Here is a 5,000-nt window from a genome sequence, read left to right on the forward strand (position 1 = left end):
ATACATCTTTTCAACTAACCATAAACCATGTTAGAGCTTCCTGCCCTCTACAGGGAAGAGTCCTACTAGACTCTGGAAAAGTCTCGAAGAGTACATGTACCTATGTATGAATACCAGGCAAGCTAATATAGTGGTCTCACCCTATATTAAGTAAAGCATAGTTTGAAAAGAACCACTGCGTCAATATGAAATATCGACCAGTTCTCCGCAAAATACTTGTATTGGACAAAGGTTTATATCCGCATAGTAGGAAACTTGTAAAACCGCCACCGTCCCCTTCTGGGACGGAGTCCTCCCGATAAGGGAAAGCATAAACCAATGCAACATAGCTTGCATACAGGAACAAGCTATTAGAATTATCCCAGATAAATATACATAGAATGAATGCTCAATTATATCAATAAATTGACACAGGTGAAGGAGACGCAAGGTTCTCAAGAACAAGTTTATTGATAGACAATAAACAGACAGGTTAACAACAATTATATATATATATATATATATATATATATATATATATATATATATATATATATATATATATATATATATATATATATATATATAGAAGAGGATAACCAAAACTTTAAGCATAAGTCTGATAGTAAACAGAAACTTGTTTATCTGAAAGAAAAACATTAGCGCCACTTTTAACATACCGAGGTATGAAGGTCAGAAAAGTCTGTATTACCAATCAGTTACATTAGCGTTAGAAACGCTCGGCACACATGTCTGTACTTATGCTAGGTTCACCTTTGGAAGTGGAACAGTCAACGTGGGCACCTCAGTGCCCTCACTTAGTTTGTAGCACAGAATGTAACTACACACTCACCCTGGAATTAATTGTCCCAATTACTGTTCGTCGCAGAGTTAAACAGCAGGGTTAACGACGCAACCCACTGGTACCACAGAACTCTTTAGTTGCTCCACTTGCTTCGCATAGTGGCGAAAGAACACTCTGGAAGACTTCCAGCCAGTGTATGAACGGAAATGTTCAAAATCCATAAAATTAAGGAAATTTAATGATGAAGCAACTTTCCTCGGACCGTGACCTGCGGGTGTACTGTCAGGGTCCGCTCTGCGAATAAAATATGCGATTTTCGCCCTGAGTTGATTCAGTGATAAATTTGAGCCTGATGTTTCTCCCCTGAATAGTTGACCACCCTAGAAGTCTGAAGTTCTATGAAGATAGACCTTTAGGCATTCTACTGGACATAGAGATGCATCTCCTTTCAGAGGGCAGATTCTCCAGGGACCCCCCCTGTTGGTGGGTAACTCATTCTTGGTGAGAAACAAAGGATCCGGAAACAGGTTCAGTTCTCCCCCATCCGGGAACTGAACACGACCTTCCTCTCTCGAGAGGGCTACAATCTCACTAACCCTGGCCCCGGACGCGAGTGGAAATAGGAAACTAACTATTTGGGTCAAATCCATTAACGCACCCTCCTCATTGCTCCAGAAAGAAGCGAAATGAAGAACTTTGTCTAAAGACCATGAAATGGGCTTCGGAGGTACTGAAGGTCTGAGCCTAGCGTAGGCTTTCAGAACTTTATTGCCTTCTAATAGATTTGCACTTATTTTCCTCTAGTAAGTCTATGCTGGCTTCCGAAATCCTGAAACGCTTTCTCACCGCTAGGGAGAGAAAATCATGAGCTGCAGGATCCGGGTTTTCTGTAATGAAGCGCAGACAGAAGACTTCTGGACTCGCTGGTCAGAACTGGATCTGGTAGTGGTAGAAACTTCAGTCGTAGTTCCAATGCCAGGGGGAACCACACGCTGTTCGACCACTTGTGGGTCACTATTGCCGCTACCCCCTTGAAGGATCTCAGTTGTTGAGGACCCTCAACAGATGGTTGTGAGGAGGGAACAGATAATCCTGGACCATCTGTTCCAGTCGAGGGACATCGCGTCCACTGCTTCCGCTAAGCGGTCCTCGTACGGGGACACGTACAGGGGCAACTTCTTGTTGTCTTTCGTCGCAAAGAGGTCTATCTGCAGTTCTGGGACTTGTTCAGAATGAAGGAGAATGATCCTGCGTCTAAGGACAATTTCAACTCTATCGGTGTGAACCTGGATAGAGCGTCCGCTGTCACATTGCGGACTCCTTGAAGGTGAACTGCCGACAGGTACCACTTCTTCTTTTCCGCCAATCGGAAGATGGCCAACATCACCTGGTTGAGAGGTGGTGACCTCGATCCTTGTCGATTCAAGCATCTCAAAACTACCTCGCTGTCCATCACCAACCTTATGTGGATCGAGTGATGCGGGGAGACATTTTTTAAGGTAAGGAACACTACCATAGCTTCTAGAAAGTTTATGTGAAAGGTCTTGAATAGCTTGGACCAAGTCCCCTGGACTTTTTTCCGATGAGTGACCTCCCCGTCCCTCCTTCGAGGTGTCTGAGTGAATCGTCACCGACGGGGGAGGTGGCTGAAGAAGAACCGACTTCTTTAGATGTCTGGCTTAGGACCAAGGCCTGAGAAGAGTACGTAGCCGAAGCGGAACTGGTCTTCTCAGATCTCTTCGCGCGTATGATGCATAACTTCTCTAAACTCCGGTTGCATCCTTTAGCGGTGCTCTTAGCACTGGGTCTGTCACCGAAGCAAACTGGAGAGAGCCCAGTACCCTCTCCTGTTCGCGTCTTGATATCCTTTCGGAATCTAGAAGTCTCTTGACAGAACCCGCTATCTCCTTCCTTTTCTTCGCCGGGATGGAGAAACGATGTGACATTAAGTCCCAGTGGATTCCTAGCCACTGGAACTTTTGAGATGGAGAAAGTCGAGACTTTTTTCTGTTGATCTTGAAGCCTAGATACTCTAGGAACTGGATCACTTGACTGGAAGCTTGCAAGCATTCTGTTTCGGATGCTGCCCACACCAGCCAGTCGTCCAGGTAGGCTACTACCTGAATTCCCTTTAGGCGTAATTGTTTGAGAGCTACGCTCGCAAGCTTCGTGAAAATCCTTGGGGCTATATTTAGCCCGAATGGCATGGCTCTGAAGGCGTATAGTCTTCGTTGTAGCTTGAACCCTAGGTAGGGGGAGAGTCGACGGTTGATTGGAACGTGCCAATAGGCGTCTGACAAGTCTGTGGAGACGGAATATGCCCTCTTGGGCAGTAAGGTCCTTATGTGTTGCAGTGTTAGCATCTTGAATTTGCAATTCACTATGAACTTGTTGAGTGGCGACAAGTCCAGAATGACTCTGAGCTTTTCCGAGTCTTTCTTAGGAACACAAAACAGCCTCCCTTGGAATTTGATGGACTTCACCCTTTGGATCACATTTTTCTCCAACAGTTCTTGAACATACTCCTCCAGAACGGGGTGGAGCGTTGGAAAAAACCGAGGGCACGGGGGTGGAGTGCTTTACCAGGTCCAGCCCAGTCCGTTCTTGAGTAGGCTGGGGGCCCAGGGATCGAAGGTCCACCGATCCCGAAATTTCAGAAGTCTCCCTCCTACCGGCATCATCTCACTTGGACTGCCGTCCTGAGGTCTTGCCTTCCCGACCGCGAACGCCTCTGAATCCCCTTCCCCTTGAGAGGCGCCTAGACGAGCCTCTGGCTGCTCCTCTAGGCTTTGCTCGAAAGGAAGTAGACTGCCCTTCGAACGTTGGGGTGAACACCGTGGACTGTGTCGACACGGCCTGGGGTACCCACTGGAAAGTGGTCGGGGTTTGTGCCACCATCTGGGGCACTGAAGGCATCGGCAACTGCTGTTGCTGTTACTGTTCAACTGGCTTGGCTGGCCTAGACGGTAGCCTAGGCCTTTTAGTCTTCCTCTTCGGTTGGGGATCCTCATCCGGGGAAGACTTTCTCTTGATAGACAGGCCCCACTTTTGGAGAAGATTTCTATTCTCCGTGGCGGCCTTATCCACAACTTCTTTGACCAACTCGCTAGGGAAAAGGTCTTTGCCCCAAATGTTGGAGGAGATTAGTTTTCTTGGCTCGTGCCTCACCGTAGCCGAGGTGAACACGAACTCCCTACAAGCTCTCCTCGCCCTGACGAAGCTGTAAAGATCCTTCGTCACTGTGGCCAGATGAATCTTGGCCACTACCATGAACATTTCATGGACCTTGGGGTCACTTGCCATCGTCTCAAGAGTGGTCTGAAGAGACAATGAGGCAGCCAGTCTTTCTTTTGTCTCGAGCTCTCTCCGCAAAAGAAAGTCAGACAGCTTAGGGAGGTTCTCACCGAACTGACGTCCGGCAATATCAGCCTCCAACTTCCCGACTGAGAAGGTAAGATGGACGTCCTTCCAGTCCTTGTGGTCCATGGGTAGGGCCAGCGACAAGGGTTTACACTCCTCCAGGGAGGGGCAAGGCTTGCCAGCCTCGACTGCTTTTAATACAGCCGCAAACCCTTTCTGCAAAAAGGGGAAGGCTCTAGCAGGAGAGGACACAAAGGAAGGGAGCTTCTTACTCAATGCAGTAACTTTTGAGTTTGTGAAGCCCCTCTCTTTCATCGAAGATGAAAGCAAAGCTTGAGCCTTAGCATGGTCCATCACTATGACCTCCTTCGGCTCTGTCTTCTCCTTTGAAGCTGGTTTCTTCCTCAACCGGACATAACAGTCTGGATATGACCTTTTGCTGGGCCAGAATTCCACTTCCTCAAGGGGAACTGAACCCAGCTTATCCGACATGACGATCTTCCCAGTCGTCATCGGCATGTGCTCAGCATATCTCCACGGGTTAGCATCTGAGCACAAGGGAAGGTCTTTCACATTGAGCCTTTTCTGGGGCCCACGTGATGCGGCAAGCTCCTGCATCCGCAGTTACATTGCAGCCGCCTTCTCCATATTCTCCTTCTGCATTTGTTGGATCATTCCAACAATGGAGGAGAGGGCCTGTCCCAGCTCTACTGGGAGAGCGGACGATGTTGAGGGAATAGGTTCAGGGATCAGAAACGGAACAGCTGACACCTCGTTGGCTTCTTCCTCTACGATGTCTGGGACTTGATCTTCATCCTGGCCTCCTGCCAGGAGGTATTCCTCCAGACGCTCGGAC

The sequence above is a fragment of the Palaemon carinicauda genome, chromosome 9, assembly GCF_036898095.1.
Source record: "Palaemon carinicauda isolate YSFRI2023 chromosome 9, ASM3689809v2, whole genome shotgun sequence".
NCBI classification, from domain to species: Eukaryota; Metazoa; Arthropoda; class Malacostraca; order Decapoda; family Palaemonidae; genus Palaemon; species Palaemon carinicauda.